Source organism: Schistocerca americana, chromosome 5 (assembly GCF_021461395.2).
Source record: "Schistocerca americana isolate TAMUIC-IGC-003095 chromosome 5, iqSchAmer2.1, whole genome shotgun sequence".
NCBI classification, from domain to species: Eukaryota; Metazoa; Arthropoda; class Insecta; order Orthoptera; family Acrididae; genus Schistocerca; species Schistocerca americana.
Window position 1 is genome coordinate 403,514,668 of NC_060123.1, and position 19,242 is coordinate 403,533,909.

Sequence of the window (19,242 nt, forward strand, 5' to 3'; positions counted from 1 at the left end):
GACGTTGGCAGACAAGTATCACGTGGTGGACGTCTTCTTCCTCTCAATACTCACAACAGGGGGGAGTCGGTTCTTCCGAGTCGGTGGAAATGATTTTTTTTTTAACTTCCGTCACAGTACCTGCGCGGGATTGTTTGTTCGATGCTCACTAGAGGCGCTAGCGGCGCTTCATTCGGGGCCCGAATGGATTCTTAATGATGTTTTCAAAGTCTAACTTCGAGACTTTGTAGAATCACGTTGTGGTTGGAGAGCGGTTCAGAGAGTAGCTCACATCCTCCTTCTGGCTCTGCCAAATACGATCTTCCGGAATCTTTGCTTTTAATGCTGGCGGGCGCCCTGCGGACAGGTGAACTGGTGTAAATAATCTTCATGGGTTTGCAGTCGGATGCCGTTGTGCAAATTAAACAATATTCCCTCGGAGCAAATGTCCGACATCTTCAGGTTGTTGAACCAGCAAGGTTCCGCCGGGAAATCTAGAAGAGTCACAGGTGAACTGGTTCTTCGTACTGTACGAGAAAATAGTTTGTTTCCCAGTCAGTTGGAGTGTCTCCCAGGGACCCCACGAGCCTACGTTGCCAGCTGCCGTGGCCATTCGTCTTTTACTCTGTTTTAAGTGCTTTTAGCCGCAATTAGCCCTTTTTTTCTGCTGCACCCTACTTTTCTTTTTGTGAGCCGTATTCCGATGTTGACAAGACCTTAAGGGTTCCTTATACATGACACTAGCTGAAGAAGGAAGAACGGTTGAATAGCTTTTTATGCTTCCTCCTAGTACCATCTTTAACAATTTGAGTATAACAGATCCACGGTGGGACAGTTGTGGGAGAGACGCCTTCTCCGCGGTCGCATGCGGAGCTATGGGGGACGCTCGCCTGCCCCCACCTAATGACCCGATTACTTCTCTCTTCTCCCACCTTTTTTCACTATTGTTGGTCCAACTGCTTGTCATTACCTTCTCAGCCTTCTCACTTCTGTTATTGCAAATCCGACTAATCTCCATTGCCATCTTAGCCCTTGCTCGGGTTAACGGCTGACCAGATGTGTTGAGCTTCCTCTCTCAGCAGATGAGCCCTGGAGGAGCCCTCGTCTATTTTCTAACTTGTATACCAGCCTAACCCACATACTTTTACCTCTATTAAAGTTATTTCACATCTCTGGCAACAGTATAGCTTTCAATGACTAAATTTTACCACTCCTACATACTATCAAAATTCGAACAAATTTCTGACTGACGCCATTGATTCTAGATGGGCTATCTCTTAGTCGAGAGACTGATGACCTCGCTTTTATGCTCCTTGATCACAAAACCAACCAACGCACTTTGTCGTGCCAGTGGACGTGATGTGACTGTAGGAACATCTGGCGCTTGAGAAGTGCCGTGTAGGACGAAAGTGGCCGTCGAGAGACACACAGCAAGGGACGGCACAGCATGGCAGAGCGCAGTACAGCGGCTGGCTGAGTCACAGCGAGGCGGCAGACTCATCACGCCAATACGCGAGCTGTTTACTCTGGCGCGGCGCCCTTGGTCTGGCTTAAACAACGCGAGCCACGAGGTCACTGGCGGCTCTCGTGGGTGGTCGCACCGCCCAACCACGCAGCTGCCGCACCACGTCTGCTCCAGAGCTGACACTGCATACAATCACTAGGTCAGTTGTCAGTGTGTGAGGTATTGTTTCATTGTAATACACGCTGTCCAGACACTTTAACGCGACCACCTGTCAGAAGCCTGAATAACATCGTTTTGCGGTGCGCGCCTTCCTGAGATTTGCAGCAAGAAAGTCAGTGAGGTTCTGGAAGCTACCGACAGGGATGTGGAGCCACGTAGGCCCCAGTGCCGTGGCCAGTTGCGTTTGGTTTCTTGGTTCAGGATCCACGGCGCGAGCAGCCCGGTCGAGGTGGTCCCTGATTCTTTGTGCCTTCCAGAATAACGAGATCACTCAGGGAATCCGCACCTTCGCTGAATGGTCAGCGCGTCCAACTGTCATGCAGTGGGTCCGTGTTCGATTCCCGGCGGGGGCACAGATTTCCTCTACTTAGGGACAGGGTGTTGTGTTTTCCTTATCACATTTCATCACCATCGACATGCTAGTCGCCCAACATGGAGTCAAATGAAAATACTTGCAACTCAGCTGCCGAACGTTTCCAGGTGAGGAGTCCCGACCATTAATGCTACACGAGCATTTTATTAAATTGCACTCAGGAAATGCCACGAAAACATTTCCAGATCATGACATTCCCTCTTCCGGCCTGGACCCTTCCGACGAGAGTGTTTTATTTCGGACATTTTCATGCCCTACACGCCAATGGCCATCTACTCGATGGAGCATAAAATGAGATTCATCTGAAAAGGTCAGTTCTCGTCATTCAGTGCGCGTCTAGTTGCGGCACTGGAGTGCAAATTCCAGTCTTCGTCGCCAATGAACAGCAGCCAGGATGGGTGCATGGACCAGGCGTCTGCTGTGGAGACCCACGGACAGCAACGTTCGCCTAACTCTCTTTGAGGATATGGTGTCTGTTCTTTCGGACATATGAGAATGTGGGTCTCGCGAGAGGCGAGAGCGAGATAGACCCTGCAGTCGCGCTATCCTCTGTGCCCTTGGTGGCTCCGATGGATGGAGCGTCTGCCATGTAAGCAGGAGATCCCAGGTTCGAGTCCCGGTGGGAGCACACATTTTCACCTGTCCCATTTGATATACATCAACGCCCGTTAGCAGCTGAAGGTGTTAATATAATTCTAATCTCTTTGAGGAGACACTGTTGATAGCCCCTTGATACATCTGGGTGGTAAGTTGCTCAACAGTTGCACATCTATTCGCCAGTACCCATATGCGCAGCCGTTGTTCGCCCCTATTGTCTATGGCCCGTGGTGTACCACAGTTGCTTCAATGCTGGTTGCGGACAGCACCATTTTTCCATACACGGTATACTGTAACCACTCCGTTTCGCGAACAGTTTACAAACTTAGCCGTTTCGGAAATGCTTCCAACCATGGACCAAAAGCCGATGATCGTGCCCATTTGAACATCAGATAAAACGCTCCTTTTCCGCATTACGATAACAACTTCACTGTTTTCCGCGTCCCCCCTTCCCCTCCGAGACGTTTCATATACCCTCCAATGCTAGTTCTGCATTCTGCCGGCTGTGAGTGGTTATTGCACGTTGCCGTCGAACATTGGCGGTGATCACATTAACGCGACTGGATCGCAATAGATGCTCCATCAAAGTTAAGGTTATCGGCAGGAATGCCCCAGGGAATAGCGATGGGACGGCTCCTTTTCTCTATACAGATACATGATATGATGGACAGGATGAGCAGCGATCTGCGTGGCAGGGATGAGCAACTGTCTGCCACTGTTTGCTGGTGACTCCGTAGTACACAGGAAAGTATCGCCATTGAATGACTGCAGAAGGTTACTCGAATACCTGCTAAAATTTCTGTTTGGTGTGAATGAGCAGCAGCTTGCTCTAAATGTAGGAAAACTAAGTTAATGCAGACGTGTAGGAACAACAATACTGCAATGTTCGTATACAGTATTAGTGGCGTGCTGAATGAAACAATCACGTCGATTAAATATGTGGGCGTAACGTTACAAACCGGAGCACTTAAGTTCGGTACCGCAGTAGGGAAGCCGAATGGTCGACTTCGGAGAGTTTAAGGATGATGGCAAGTCATCTAACGAAACAGAATTCTGGGGTTCCAGAAGGACGCGTTATACACCCAATGCTTTTCTTAACCTACGTAACCGGTTTAGGAGACAAATGGCTCTGAGCACTATGGGACTTAACATCTGAGGTCATCAGTCCCCTAGAACTTAGAACCACTCAAACCCAACCAACCCAAGGACATCACACACATTCATGCCCAAGGCAGGATTTGAACCTGCGACCGAAGCGGTCGCGCGGTTGCAGACTGAAGCGCCTAGAACCGCTCGGCCACACCGGCCGGCGGTTTAGGAGACAAGATGGGCTGCCCTCTTGGGTTATCTGCAGATGATGCTGTCGTTTATCTTCTAATTAAGTCATCAGAAGATCAAACTGAATTGCAAAATGATATAGATAAGATATGTCTGTTTCGCAAATAATGGATTTGGTCCTAAGCAGTAAAAAAATGTGAGGTATTCAGCATGAGTTCCAAAACAACCCGTTACATTTCTGTCACACGATAAATCACAGAAATTTAAAGGTTGTTGATTCAAACAATTACCTAGGGATTACAATTCTGAACAATTGAAACTGGGACCAACACAAAATGTTGTCGGCAAAGCGAAGCAAAGACTGCGTCCTCTTCTGGGGTATCACCGTGCGACATGGGATCCTTACCAGATAGGATTTAAGGAGAAACGCGATAAAGTTCAAAGAAGGGAGCTCGTTTTGTATGATCGCGAAATACGGGAGAAGAGAGTTACTGATACGATACATGAGTTAGGGTGGTAATCTTTAAAACAAAGATGTTCATTGCTGTGAACCGTTTCACCAGATTTCATTCACCAACTTTCTCCTCCGAACGCGAAAATGTTTTGTTTTCTCCCAACTACAGAGGGAGAAATAATCATCAAAATAAAGTAAGAGAAATCAGAGCTGGCACGGTGTTCATTTTTCCATGTCCTATACAAGGACGGAACTGTGGAGTAATATCAAATACGCTCTATGCCTGACAGTTGAGGGCGCTGCTGCCGGCTTTCGACGACGACGTGCAGAATGCTGCCGCCAATGCTGACCGAGAACATTAGTCGCCTAGAGCTGCGATGACACTGAGGTACTGTCACATAAACGTAAACGAAATCGTTTTACTTGAATGTTCGTAGCAGATGCGTGAAGCAGCTCTCAAAGCTCATTACAGCTGTCGTGGCGAAACGGGCGATAGTAATTAATGTAAAATATTACAAGAGACAGAAAAATATTTTAGGGCTAATTTTCCCACACGAATTACACAGTTAAACATGTGTTGTCAGATTTTATTAAAATAAGGCCTCACTGATGATGACACAAAGTGCGAAAACATGTCTCGGAGGGAACAGTAACATAATAATATTTAGTCGTTTGCATAAACAGGTATAACTCAAATCCCACAACTTGCATAGTAGCCCCATAAAGTTAAGTACCATCCAGCAGGTTCCACTTTCAATAGACTTCCTGTAGAAGTGAAAACTTTGAATGATAACCATGTTGTTTTAAACCGTTGGGTCGAAAGGTTTCCTTGTAACACATTCCTCCAGTTCTGCATAGTAGTGCTTTACAGAAGTTTTGAGTCATTCGCTGTAATGTCATTCATTTCTAAAACAACAGCTACTATTCTGTCTTCTCGTTTGTTTTAAATGTTATCATCTTTCTACGAATTTTATAGTGCCTCAGTACATGAACGAATAACTTTGGTTCAGAAGGTCCCACAACAAATAAACAAATGAATGGAATTAGTGGGCAGTGTCACCAACACAATAACAATGGCACTGTAGAGATCTCCTCAATACCATCCTCACAGTAGGGGAACTACAATGATTGTACAATGTTTTACTGTGATTTTAGATTACCCAATTGGGGGAGTGAATGTGTCTGACTCCACTCATGTTGTTTCGCCTTTGCTGTGTACTGATTATGCGAGGGACATATATTTACAGTTAAAAGTAGGTTAAAAACACTTAAATTTAAATACTAAAAGATGCTATGTCATGTCGAAGTAAAAGTACTGTACAATGTGTGATGACGTTGGCAGTCTGGCGTGGTGTTGTACAAGTTATTGCTGATGATCTTGCAACAAAGTTAGAGTGGTGTTGCGATGTCATGATGCTGAGCGGTCTGAAGCGGTCAGTTCCTAAAAATTTTAAATGTATGTACTGTAGCATAACTGTGATATACGCAATTGTAGGTATGAGAAAGCCGGAGTTGACGTTGGTTCAAACGGCTCTGAGCACTATGGGACTTAACTTCTGAGGTCATCAGTCCCCTAGAACTTAGAACTACTTAAACCTAACTAACCTAAGGACATCACACACATCCATGCCCGAGGCAGGATTCGAACCTGCGACCGTAGCGGTCGCGCGTTTCTAGACTGTAGCGCCTAGAACCGCTCGGCAAACCAGGCCGGCGGAGTTGTCGTGTCCTGACATAGGTGAGAGAGGGAGAAAAGGGGTTACTGGTCAGTCTGCGCTCCCGAATGGTACAGAGAAAAAGGCAGAAGGACAATTCACAGTGAAGGCATTTGTTTTCTTCTATCTGTGCCAACACTATTACAGGCATTTACTAGAAATGCAGGTGGTGAGACTTGGTAGGGAATTCGTTGTGGAGACTTGGACGAACAGGGCTTTGAAATATTTGTTTATTACAGACAGGACTAACTAATACACTGGAGGCTAGTACTAGGGTTATAAAAAGCATGAATAACACTGTTACAACAGAAGCCAGTGCAGAAGTCCCAGGAATGGATGCTAACCACAGTAGTAAATACTAGCAACATCTTAAGGCAACAACTTAGTTGCAAAACAAAACATACTGAATGTGACCCTGTTCACTGAGGCACTCCAAGTGAGAGAGCAGAGCTGGACCGAGGCTGGAGTCGACGGACGCGGATTCGGCGCCCAGATCGTCTGACTGAGAACTCCGCCAAAATGCGGAATCTAGGGGTTTTAAAGGGTCGCGTGGGGGCACTGTTTTTCCCACTTATAGCCACCCAGCCAATCCCGCAAGTCTCTTGCAGGCGCCTGCCAATCACGGTTTAGTTAGGTCCCCTGTACTGCTCCAAAGGCGAGGATGTTAATGCAGTTGTACTAAGTCTGTATTTGGTATCAACATTGTTCAGCTGAAAGCTAAACGTAACTGCTCTGCCAAATAAGGCTTGCAACATTATTGTTATACGTCATTTAGCCCCGCCCGACGGGCTCCCCGGAGTAGGCACAGCTAGGTCAACAGTTTTTTGGCGTTTTCGCTCTCTTTCTAACCCTTGTTTGCCTACTGACGTCGCTGTTCTCAGAGCTGGTATCAAGCTGGCTTCATACGCCAGTATGTGCCTGTTCAATGGTGACATCCTACCACAGCGTCTAGACGACATATGAAGTTACATGTTAATTCCTCGAAGAGTAACTAACGCCCTGGGTCCGCGTCTGGGCCGTCTGAATTTTCGCCAGGCTCTCCCCTTACGGTTTACTTCATGTAACAATATCTCTCCTACTTTCGTCTGCCCTCAGCATCGTCTCTGATTCCGCGCTTTGGAGCGCCTGTCCTCCTTTCTCACAGCTTCAAGATAACACTACAGTAGCAAGGAATAATCAATATATTACAGAGTGTGGTGGCTGTGATAGGATATCCAACGTGTAGATGTGAAGAAAAGATGCAACAAACAGGTTAGCGACTCTGGATCGACGATCAGCAGTCAGATAACGATTATATTTTTCCAGTTTTCTGGAGGTGCCGCGTTTAAAATGTAAGCTGAGAGCAGCAATAGCAAGAGACGACCATCGCATTCCCCAGACCTAGTGATAATCAAAGCAAGGCAGTGAGAGCTAACCTGCCTTTTCGGGATCTCCAGGGAGTAATCGCGATAGCCCACTCTCAGAAAGGACTTAGCCCCTATTGTGGTTCATAACTTCATCGTTTAAAACAACATTTAATTGATAAATGATAAATATTGACACAAAATGAAGAGCAATCAAAATGTCGATCATCGGTAAATATGCAAATGATTAGAGTTGCAATTTTCTGTGACAGGTAGAACGTTCTCCAGAGTGCATTAGTGTTGTTCGTGTTTAGTGCTGTTACCATACGTGGTTGTCCGCCCCCGGTAGCTGAATGGTCAGCATGACGGATTGTCAGTCCTCTGGGCCCGGGTTCGATTCCCGGCTGGGTCGGGGAATTTTCTCCGCCCAGGGACTGGGTGTAGTGGTGTCCTCATCATCATCCTCATTGACTGCAGGTCACCGAAGTGGCGTCAAATTGAAAGACCGGCACCCGGCGAACGATCTGCCCCACGGGGGAGCCCTAACCATACGATAAAATAAAAATAAACCATACCTCGTGGGACATGTAAGGGACATGAACAGCATCAGATGCAAAAGATACAGAGATGCGACGTACACACGAGAGACAGCGTTACCAGCACCAGACAGAGTTTGAAAGGGGCCTCATTTTGGGCCATCATTTGGCCGTTTTTGATCGTGAAATATCCAAATTTGTGGGGAATTCGGTTGTGACAGTGTCCCTGTGTTGGACTGCGCAGGAACTTGTAGGTAGGCATACTCGTCCTTAAGGTTCCGGTCGACCACGTCTGACCGTCACAAGGCACTAAACAGCGTCGCACTGTGGTCAGCGATGAATTACGGTTCCGTGCTATCCCGGATGACCATCATCGGCGAGTAACCCGGCAACCCGGGGTAGGTCTGATTCTGCCACTGTTTTGGAAAGCTCCAGCGGTGTTACTCCAGGCGTTGTGCTGTTGGGAGCCCTCGGGTATGACTTCAGGTCACGGCTGGTCGTAAGGGAGGGAGCTCTGACTGCGTAACGATACATCATGACATCTTGCGTCCTCATTGTTATGTCTCACGTGACTGCATCGTGGTGCCATATTTCAACAGAAGATTGTTCGTCCACGCATGGAACATGTCTGTAAGAAATATCTGTGTCATGTTGAGGTACTCCCGTGGCAGCAAGATTCCAAGACAGCCGCGATAGAGCATTATGTGGAATTAGTTCGGATGTGAGCTTCGTCCCTACACCAGTAACTCGGATATCAAGTACCAATTACAGCAGTCGTGGACCAACTTGACTCAGGAGAATTTTTCTTCTTTAGGGCCAGCAGCATAATATATGTCTGATAACGACCTGCTTATTAGAGCAGATGCACCAAATAGCTGCTTATCTCTATTTACGACAGGCTGTTTCGGCATTATTGCCATTTTCAAGTTCCTGCAATGGCAATTTTGGTGAGAACAGGTATGGATGCCAATGTCATTTATAATAAAGTAGCTGATTTGTACTCACGTCTAGACTGATATGACGTCCATATTACGTCGTTAGCGGACTGTATTATAACTGTCACTGCTTTCGTAAGATAGAAAATGATGTCAAGATGTTGAAAACAGAATGTTAATTGCAACGTGACAGCAGTTAAACAGTTCCACTCTTACAGCGCTATATACACACATCCAAAAATGTTTTACATCACTTCGGTTCCGAGAGCTTCGGAACCTGTACAGAAAATTGGGATAGAGATCAACATTAACTTCATTTCCGCCCTTTTTATTGCTCATGAAAACCACACATTTCATGTTGTACCACCATACAGCGAGACATTCCGAGGTGGTGGTCCAGATTGCTGTACACACCGGTACCTGTAATACCCAGTAGCACGACCTCTTACATTCATGCATGCCTGTATTCGTCGTGGCATACTATCCACAAGTTCATCAAGGCGCTGTTGGTCCAGATTGTCCCACTCCTCAACGGCGATTCGGCGTAGAACCCCAGGGTGGTTGGTAGGTCACGTCGTCCATAAACAATCCTTTTCAATCTATCCCAGGCATGTTCGATAGGGTCCACGTCTGGAGAACATGCTGGCTACTCTAGTCGAGCAATGTCGTTATCCTGAAGGAAGTCATTCACAAGATGTGCACGATGGGAGCGCGAATTGTCGTTCATGAAGACGAATGACTCACCATTATGATGCCGATATGGTTGCACTATCGGTCGGAGGATGGCATTCACGTATCGTACAGCCGCTACGGCGCCTTCAATGACCACCAGCGGCGTACGTCGGCCCCACATAATGCCACCCCAAAACAGCAGTGAACCTCCAACTTGTTGCAATCGCAGGACAGTGTGTCTAAGGCGTACAGCCTGACCGGGTTGCCTCCAGACAAGTCTCTGACAATTTCCTGGTTGAAGGCATATGTGACACTCATCGGTGAGGAGTACGTGATGCCAATCCTGAACGGTTCATTCGGCATGTTGCTGAGAACATCTATACCGCACTGCATGGTGTCGGGGTTGCAAAGATGGACCTTGCCATGGACGTTAGGAGTGAAGTTGCGCATCATGCAGCCCATTGCGCACAGTTTGAGTCGTAACACGGCGTCCTGTGGCTGCACGAAAAGCATTATTCAACACGGTGGCGTTGCTGTCAGGGTTCCTCCGAGCCATAATCCGTAGGTAGCGGTCATCCATTCCCCCTGGGCGGCCTGAACAAGACATGTCATCGACAGTTCCTGTCTCTCTGTATCTCCTCCATGTCCGAACAACATCGCTTTGGTTCACTCAGAGACGCCTGGGCACTTCCCTTGTTGAAAGCCCTTCCTGGCACAAAGTAGTAACAATGCGGACGCGATCGAACCGCGGTATTGACCGTCTAGGCATGGTTGAACTACAGAGAACAAGAGCTGTGCACCTCTTTCCTGGTGGAATGACTGGAAGTGATCGGCTGTCGGACCCCCTCCGTCTAATAGGCGCTGCTCATGCATGGTTGTTTACCTCTTTGGGCGGGTTTAGTGACATCTCTCAACAGTCAAAGGGACTGTCTCTGCGATACAACATCCACAGTCAAGGTCTATGTTCAGGAGTTCTAGGAACCGGCCTGATGGAAAACTTTTTTATGTGTGTATTTACAAAGTCGTTCAGATGAACAGCGATAGTATTTTATTAATTAAAATTTGGTACTATTGTCTTTGGTTGTTGCATATGTTACTTCGATTTATCCATTTTCGTGTTCTAAAATTTTAATAAGGTTTTTGAGGTAGTACTTGTGCCTAAATTCTGTGTGCTGTTATCTCAAAAACTTTATTGAACTTCTAGAACACGAAAATGGATCAACCGGAAGTAACATATGCAACAACCAAGGGCAATCGTAACAAATTTAGTTACTAAAATAATATCGCAGTTCATCTGCACGATTTTTCTAAAGATACAGCGTAGTAAGGGTGGAACTGCCTAACTGCTGTCACGTCGTAATTAACATTTGATTTTCAATATCGTGACGTCATTTACCACCATATTAAAGCAGTGACAGTTATAAAACAGCCCACTAACGACGTAATATGGCCATCACATCAATCTAGACGTGAATACAAATCAGCTACTGTAATACAAATGGCACTGGCATCCATAGCTGTTATCACCAAGATTGTAATTGCAGTTACTTGAAAATGGCGATAGCCAAAGCAGTTTGTTGTAAATAAAGATTACTTATTATAAGCAGCTATTTGCTGCATCTACTCTAATAATGTTGTCGTTATCCGACTCAAGGGAGGCTACAACCGCTTTATGACAGCCTTTCCAACTGAATCAGTGAATGCATCTAGGCCAGAGAGTGTGCAACATCATAGTGATAAGTGGGCTCATGCTGCCAAGTTTTTTGTAAATTTGACTCTATTTTGCAATCGCTCAAATAACATCAGATACCATCTCAAGTGAAGTTTCAATTTGTTTCCTCCTCCCCTTCTGGGTGATACAGCGTTTTTGCCCGGCAGTACACCTACCAGAGTAACGGAGAACTGAGTAACGAAGACTTTTGCAAAATTTGACAAAAGTTTCTTCTTTTGTTACATCACAAGGGCAAGTATGTGGCAGAAGATTGGGGCTATGTTTCTTGCAAAGCAGGTGTATTAATTTGTCCTTTATGTTGTCCTTCCCCTAAAAATTTTATTTTTATTTTCTTTCATGCAAATATTTTCAGTAGTCTTATTTTTACGAGAATGTGTGCAATACCAAAAAACTCAAATACTATCTCAGGACATAGCCAACTTGACTTCATTACTGGTTACATTCATTTGGTCAATTAGAAGCCTTTGACGTAATTAGATTACCTAGAAACTGTGCTAATTGCAAAATACTGATAGTATAAAACTTTGTTATCATTGTTCCTATGTAAACATGTGCTCAACTGCTAACTTCCAGATAAAATAAATCAAAAGTATATATAGATAACCGATAATGCCAGAAATATGTTAGTAAATTTTGCCTTCATTTAAATTCACAGTAATTAGCAGTTTTTGTTACTGAAATAGAATACCATAATTTAGCAGACTAGACAGTATAATCCAATAGTAGTTACCGTTTTATCTAAAAGTCCTCAGTCAAACAAATCTTATTCCGCTGTCAGTTTTCCAGAAATATAAATCTTTAATTGTAGTTTGCAAAAAGACAGCAAACAATAATGGCTGGATATATTACCAATTATTGAAATCCTGTAAAAGAAGAGGCTGCTGGAAGCTATTTCAGTCAGTCTCCGGCAGCTTATGAAACGATCAAAACCTGCGTCTAAAAACGTACCGCAGACGAATCAGCGCAAATTGCAACTCATCCAACGTGCCCAGTTTCATCTAAATTTCGCATCCTGGAGATCTTTCTGTAATTCAATGGCTGTTTATCAATGACTGATTGTGAACTGTGTTAATCTTCAACAACGCTTACTGTGACAACAGCATCCGACTGTGAATTATGTTATTTCCAGATGATATTATTTTACCGTGCACATCTACTTGTAAGGACAGTGCAATCGGGGAACACATTAATGATTTACTTGCCACATGCATGCTTTTGGCTCACTTCAATGTCAAATTACTGCACTCGGACAAACGTAATATTGGACATCAACAGAATGCAGTATGTGGCTTGTCCTTTATGAGACTTGAACTGACCATAAACAGTAGGTTGTTTAACATTAATATCAAAGTGCAGTTAAAGTGTATTCGACTGTAAACCTGGTGTAGATATCATCATTTGGAATAGGCTACTTTCGTCAGCGGATTTTCAGCCAGAGCCAACGGCGGCGCAGCTCCCTGAAGCATACCAGCACGTGTAAATAGGGTAATGTTACATGTTGACAAATGAAATGTTTAAGAAAATGATATCCCGTACTGATTTTTATCAACGTTATGCATCTATCCGTGTACGTCCAGTTAGTGGAACAGAGATCTGCGGCGGAAGGCTTTTCAGTATTCTGAAGTTTTGAACGTAACGTGTAATTTGTTTGCCATATCTGTCTCGCAATCCGTTCGTAATTGTTTGAAGCCTCTTGCTAATACGTAAAACGAACCGGATGAGGGTCTCACATCGTAACTGTTTCAACACCGCTCCTCCAACATTTCATATTCAAGCAGAAGCAAATACTTGACTTAACTGTTCCAACGTAACTGTAAAATGGTACGCTTTTAGTATATCTACATCGTGGTTGGACTGTGGATTAGAACAGATATAAGCTAAAAGAGAACCAAGAATAACTGATATCTAATACGACGAATCAAAAAATATCTACAGACGGAAAATCTTTTAACTGTTAGTAAGTGACAACGAATCAGATTTCTGCATGCTTCTTGTGTGTTCAGTCTTAAATTTACTAAAACTCACTGTGCTGTAATCCAGTAGTACAGATGACATTCGCGCTAATTCGACCATTGTGATAAAAACCTTATCTCGAAACTTAATATTCGTTTCCCGTCTATTACGAAGCGTTCAGTTCCTTAAAAAAGAGATGCAAGAAATTTTTAACAAATGTGGATAAAATTTTGACGAAGTCATATATGGATATTCCCGTCAGTGGGGGTGACATGCATGAAACTTTACAATATATTCAATATCTAGTGTTTCGTTCATATAGCTTTTTAAAACTGTCCTTACAAGGAACAACTACAATTATATTAAAAATGTCAGTTTCAGCACTCATTTCATATGACTGATATTTACTGGATGCTGGTTACCAGGAGCGTAACGTGGCGAGAAAGCGTCCAACCCTCCCCCCCCCCCTTCCCTATCCCTCCCCAAGGGCGCAGGCACAGAGGAGCGAAAAAACTGACCACAAAGAAAACAAAAAAAGAAGAACCGAAAGAGACTTTAAGAATTAACACAGAAGGGTATGCGTATTGCCCTACACCAGCCGTTTCCCATCTTCTGCCTACGAGACATAGTCTTTCTCTCGACCTGAAAGGAAACGCAATAGTTACCACATCATCATTTCAATTTCCTACAATGAGGAGGTATTGAATAGGATTGGGGAGAAGAGAAGTTTGTGGCACAACTTGACTAGAAGAAGGGATCGGTTGGTAGGACATGTTTTGAGGCATCAAGGGATCACAAATTTAGCATTGGAGGGCAGCGTGGAAGGTAAAAATCGTAGAGGGAGACCAAGAGATCAATACACTAAGCAGATTCAGAAAGATGTAGGTTGCAGTAGGTACTGGGAGATGAAGAAGCTTGCACAGGATAGAGTAGCATGGAGAGCTGCATCAAACCAGTCTCAGGACTGAAGACCACAACAACAACAACACGGTATTGTAGGATCCCAAAAGTCGACGAGCGGGTGATTTAGCTAATACAAGAATAAGCCTTCTGTTGCTGATAAATAATACTATGAGAGCTTTCTAGTCTTTGTACATAAAGACAGCTGCAGTTTGTTAATTAGTGAATGCAGTTGCAGCGAATCAAAAATAAAATCTGATTAAGGTCGAGTATGGGACAAAGCAGACTGTCAAATTTAGCTATCTTTCCGATCGCATAGGACACAGAAACTAAAATTTACTTCAGTGAGTTAATGAACTACGCTCAAAGCTAGGAAATGAAAAATAAAATTATAATATAAAAAATTCCAGGAATGGGCACTTTTTCAGATCATAATTACAGTCCTTTTTCTTTTATTTCCGACTAACATTTTAGAAGGAAAATAAGATATATTGCTTAGTGTGTGTCATATTAAGACCAATGTACCGTAACTGTCATAAACAATGACATACAGATTTTGTTTTACTTTCATTTTTTTTAATTTATTTTCTACCATTTATAATTTATTTACTACAATCACACATTTCATTTGCTATGTGCGATATTTTTCAACGTACTTCATTTATGTGATATTTAGCAGTATCTAGTAATTTTTATTAAGCTTACTAATAAAATAAAAAAATTTGATAAATCTGCATGGCACAGATTTCTGCCAGGGGCGCAGTATCACCTCGGCACGCTTCTGTGCTTGTTACAAATAGTGGCATTTCTGTTGACAAGAGAAATTCTACAAGTCTGGTGAAGAACTAAGGTTATGTTTCACTCATGTTTCTACAATTACAAGTAACAGTACTGTGCGATAGTCCAAAATCTTGTCAACGTTCCAGTCGAATTATGGTAACACCGTTGAAAAATAGAGGTTTTGTTAAAACTGCAAGTATATGTCATCTATTTCTTAGTGTACTCATGAAAAAAAACCGCTGCAGAAGAGAAAAAAATTTCTCCCCGGCCGGGAATCGAACCCGGGTCTCCCGCGTGACAGGCGGGGATACTAACCACTATACTACCGAGGACTGCGTCCACAACGATCTACACAAGAATTCATATACAAGGGCTTCTGAGTTCAGTTACGTGAATATAAGGTAATGGTGCGGTACTTTGTGTGTTTCTTAATTCTTAAGAGAATCCAGCGTTATTACGACCAAAAATAACAAACTTCAAGTTCTCGAAAGAAATTGCTGTGTAAATACGATGGATCCACGTATTGTCTGACATTCCCTGCTGGTATGAATTCTTCAAATGTAAACATTTTTAGTTACGCTTTACCGTGACTGCTACCGACAACGAATTAAACAAATTTACTGTTAACTTTCACTGTCACTTTATTTGTAAGCCACGTTGCAGAGGTTTAAATCGCCATCATCTAGATTTATGTGAATTAAAACATGCACGTGTTGTGTTACGACCTTCGGGTAGCATATGGCATTGTCTCGATTGGCCACAGACTCCTATAAAACAGTGCCACGTGGTAGAAAAATCCCAAAGACATACCACAACACATAGATCTCGTTTTAACCCACATAAATCCAATTGATGATGAAGATTTAAACCTTTGAAATGCGTCAGGGAAAGAAGTAAATTGTGAAGTAACAGTAAATTTGTGTCATTCGATGGTATGAATTCTTTATCACTTCCTTTTACATCGAAAATTCACCGTCTGAGTTTATAGAATAACGTTTCTTTGATTTTTTAAAGTATATGTTGTTTAAGATAACAAGATGTCATAACTTTTTTACATAGCAATTACGGCAACGAACTAAAAGTATTAATGTTTAGCAAGCTTCTCTACTACTTCACAAAGATTAACCTTCTTCATCTTGCGGTGGGATACAAAAATATCTCCCAGTTCCCTAATAGTGAGATGTATGAGCTTCCTGGAGCTTTTGCTTCAACGAAAGTGAATAGATGTTGTGTTCTTCTATTCTTTTTAAGGCAAGTACAAAAGGTGGTGTGGATATAAGATGACGATTTTCAGATTTTTATGGAAAATTGTTGCTTGAAGTTTTTTCATTAATTTGACGTATGTTTCGTTGATTTTTGGGTGACTAAGTATTTTTAATTTATTTTGAAATAATTTACTGAACATGTGATTTCTACAGGTTTTGTGAGCACTTGTTCAGTTACGATAAGATACCTCGGAAACAGCTTGCTCTAGAAGGCGGTGATTTATGTTGATTAATACTAAACATTCTGCTCCATAGACTGGCTACACTGGTGGCTGTGATATCACTTCCTGTTTGTGGTATAATGCATGGTAACATTCACCTTTAGTAAAGGTGCATTACATCTTTTGGTGTGTACACTTGAAATTGTTGCTCACTGAGTTGTGTTTCAGTCTTTAATATGATTCTACCAAACAGAAAATTTAAGAAGAGAAGAGATGAGGGAAATGGATTCTACAGGACATGTCTTGTTGGAAATTTACATCCAGAGAATGAGATTAGTACAAGCAACACTGAACGAAGTTCTTCACCACCAAGTGCTTTCAAGAAGAAGCTTGTGAACAGTAATGAAGCGTATAGTGAAACCAGTGCCTGTGATATCAGTTTAATATTAAGTTTAACTGTATGAAAAACAGTGTTTCATCAAACTACATGCTGTGATTTGTGTGGTAGAGAACTAATAGTTTCTGAAAATGTCTTCAAAACGAACGATGTAGTTCTTAGTTTGGAAATCTCTCGTTCGAGCTGTGAGAGTAAGAAAGAATTTTGGACACCGCAAGAATGTAGAAACAGTACTTTTTGAGATGAATATCAGACATTTCTATGGGCTGAGATGCATCGGTAAAGACCTAAGGGCTTTGATAACTTCGTGTGCTCTTATGAATCTGTCAAACTCCCCTACTAATGTTTCAAGATACAAGATGCTTTAGGGGGAAACAGTAAACATCGAATTAAATTTGCAGCAATGAAACCAGTTTAAGAAAATTATGGAAACAACGACATTTGCTTAGCATTTGATGGATCATGGCCGAAACGGCCCATGAATCTAAAAATTCTTGTGCAGCTTCTGTAAGTATTGATACAGCTGTGAAGATCTTTCAGCGCCCTCAAAAACAACACAGTGTTCGCTATGCTAAATTCAAATACACTCCTGGAAATGGAAAAAGGAACACATTGACACCGGTGTGTCAGACCCACCATACTTGCTCCGGACACTGCGAGAGGGCTGTACAAGCAATGATCACACGCACGGCACAGCGGACACACCAGGAACCGCGGTGTTGGCCGTCGAATGGCGCTAGCTGCGCAGCATTTGTGCACCGCCGCCGTCAGTGTCAGCCAGTTTGCCGTGGCATACGGAGCTCCATCGCAGTCTTTAACACTGGTAGCATGCCGCGACAGCGTGGACGTGAACCGTATGTGCAGTTGACGGACTTTGAGCGAGGGCGTATAGTGGGCATGCGGGAGGCCGGGTGGACGTACCGCCGAATTGCTCAACACGTGGGGCGTGAGGTCTCCACAGTACATCGATGTTGTCGCCAGTGGTCGGCGGACGGTTCACGTGCCCATCGACCTGGGACCGGACCGCAGCGATGCACGGATGCACGCCAAGACCGTAGGATCCTACGCAGTGCCGTAGGGGACCGCACCGCCACTTCCCAGCAAATTAGGGACACTGTTACTCCTGGGGTATCGGCGAGGACCATTCGCAACCGTCTCCATGAAGCTGGGCTACGGTCCCGCACACCGTTAGGCCGTCTTCCGCTCACGCCCCAACATCGTGCAGCCCGCCTCCAGTGGTGTCGCGACAGGCGTGAATGGAGGGACGAATGGAGACGTGTCGTCTTCAGCGATGAGAGTGGCTTCTGCCTTGGTGCCAATGATGGTCGTATGCGTGTTTGGCGCCATGCAGGTGAACGCCACAATCAGGACTGCATACGACCGAGGCACACAGGGCCAACACCCGGCATCATGGTGTGGGGAGCGATCTCCTACACTGGCCGTACACCACTGGTGATCGTCGAGGGGACACTGAATAGTGCACGGTACATCCAAACCGTCATCGAACCCATCGTTCTACCATTCCTAGACCGGCAAGGGAACTTGCTGTTCCAACAGGACAATGCACGTCCGCATGTATCCCGTACCACCCAACGTGCTCTAGAAGTCAACTACCCTGGCCAGCAAGATCTCCGGATCTGTCCCCCAATGAGCATGTTTGGGTCTGGATGAAGCGTCGTCTCACGCGGTCTGCACGTCCAGCACGAACGCTGGTCCAACTGAGGCGCCAGGTGGAAATGGCATGGCAAGCCGTTCCACAAGACTACATCCAGCATCTCTACGATCGTCTCCATGGGAGAATAGCAGCCTGCATTGCTGCGAAAGGTGGATATACACTGTACTAGTGCCGACATTGTGCATGCTCTGTTGCCTGTGTCTATGTGCCTGTGGTTCTGTCAGTGAGATCATGTGATGTATCTGACCCCAGGAATGTGTCAATAAAGTTTCCCCTTCCTGGGACAATGAATTCACGGTGTTCTTATTTCAATTTCCAGGAGTGTATGATGGTGATTCCAGTTCATTAAAATCAGTAATTGGCAGTAGGCCATTTGACGACCCAACATCGCAAAAGTTACAATTCGTCTGTTGTGTGCGGAAGCAAATGGGTACCCAACTATGTAAAAACATGCAGAATTTTTCCAGCAAAATGTTTGAAGGTGGCAAGACCATTAGAGGATGTTTGACTGACAAAACAATCAATTATTAAATGAATACTACGGCCAAGCTGTCAGAAAGAATACAAACAGCCTGGAATGAATGAGAAATACAGTTTGGGCAACGTTTTTCCACAAGATGTCAAGTGATGGGAAGCCACAGCACAACTTGTATTCAATTGGCTGGTGTAAACAACGCAAAGCTGAGTCAGTAGGAACCGAATGTACCCATAGAAAAACCTGCCCTGAAGCTGCTGGAACAATAACAAAGCCAGAAAAAATGCCTCACAGAAAAAAACCATAAATGTAAAGGAGTCTTTCGACAATGTCGTATG

The 19,242-nt window shown here is 44.1% G+C and overlaps 1 non-coding gene across 1 annotated transcript; it reads right to left on the minus strand.

The window, feature by feature from the left end:
- Positions 1–15,191: 15,191 nt before the first annotated feature.
- Trnad-guc lies at positions 15,192–15,263 on the minus strand. Its single transcript has one exon. It is a non-coding gene; the product is annotated as a tRNA-Asp (tRNA).
- Positions 15,264–19,242: the final 3,979 nt, after the last annotated feature.